General features: G+C 45.6%; 1 non-coding gene across 1 annotated transcript; it reads left to right on the top strand.

Moving 5' to 3' along the window:
• The first annotated feature begins 352 nt into the window (after nt 1-352).
• trnag-gcc (transfer RNA glycine (anticodon GCC)) lies at nt 353-423 on the top strand. Its single transcript has one exon. It is a non-coding gene; the product is annotated as a tRNA-Gly (tRNA).
• The last annotated feature ends 870 nt before the right edge of the window (nt 424-1293 follow it).

Raw genomic sequence — 1293 nt, 5'->3', positions numbered from 1 at the left:
GGTTGGAAAGATATCAGCACGACCAGAAAAAACATTGAAATTCATACAATATCCTTACAAGCACCAAGCCCAATGAAAATTTACAACCATCTCCACTCGAAGGCTTTTTGCCCAAGCTGGCACATCTGCAAGCAGTTTCCTTCTGGCAAATTCCTGTGCATTCACTACATGTTTTCCTCCAGCTGGTGTCTCTCACTGAGACACTTAAAACAAGTTGGAAACTGAACTCTATATTACTTTAACTTCAGAACAAACATGAGTTCCCTCGGTTTTGTCTCCTTGGTGGTCAGGATTTGACGCTCTCACCACCACAGCCCGGGTTTGATTCCCGGTCAGGGAAGCAGATTTTTGTGCATCGGTGGTTCAGTGGTAGAATTCTTGCCTGCCGCGCAGGAGGCCCGGGTTTGATTCCCGGCCGATGCAACGCGCATTTATCTCACAGAATACAGGGAGAGCTAGCCATTTGGATACAGAACTGGCACAAAGGTGGAAGACAGGTAAATGATTTGGATGCAAGCATAAGTTGTACAGTTAGTAAGTTTGCAGATGACACCAAAATTGGAGGTGTAGTGGATAGCGAAGAGAGTTACCTCAGATTACAACAGGATCTTGACCAGATGGGTCAATGGGCTGAGAAGTGGCAGATGGAGTTTAATTCAGATAAATGAGAGGTGCTGCATTTTGGGAAAGCAAATCTCAGCAGGACTTATACACTTAATGGTAAGATCCTCGGGGGTGTTGCTGAACAAAGAGACCTTGGAGTGCAAGTTCATAGCTCCTTGAAAGTGAAATCGCAGGTAGATAGGATAGTGAAGAAGGTGGTTGGTATGCTTTCTTTTATTGGTCAGAATATTGAGTACAGGAGTTGGGAGGTCATGTTGCAGCTGTACAAGACATTGGTTAGGCCACTGTTGGAACATTTCGTGCAATTCTGGTCTCCTTCCTATTGTAAAGATGTTGTGAAACTTGAAAGGGTTCAGAAAAGATTTACAAGGATGTTGCCAAGGTTGGAGGATTTGAGCTATAGGGAGAGGCCGCACAGGCTGGGGCTGTTTTCCTTGGAGTGTCGGAGGCTGAGGGGTGACCTTATAGAGGTTTACAAAATTATGAGGGGCATGGATAAGATAAATAGACAAAGTATTTTCCTGGGGTGGGGGAGTCCAGAACTAGAGGCCATAGGTTTGGGGTGCGAGGGGAAAGATATAAAAGGGACCTAAGGGGCAACCTTTTCACACAGAGGGTGGTACGTGTATGGAATGAGCTACCAGAGGAAGTGGTGGAGGCTGGTACAAT

The sequence above is a fragment of the Chiloscyllium punctatum genome, chromosome 4 (assembly GCF_047496795.1).
Source record: "Chiloscyllium punctatum isolate Juve2018m chromosome 4, sChiPun1.3, whole genome shotgun sequence".
In the NCBI taxonomy this organism is placed as follows: Eukaryota; Metazoa; Chordata; class Chondrichthyes; order Orectolobiformes; family Hemiscylliidae; genus Chiloscyllium; species Chiloscyllium punctatum.
Note: the sequence above shows the minus strand (reverse complement) of the source record. Positions and strands in the feature narration are given on the sequence as shown.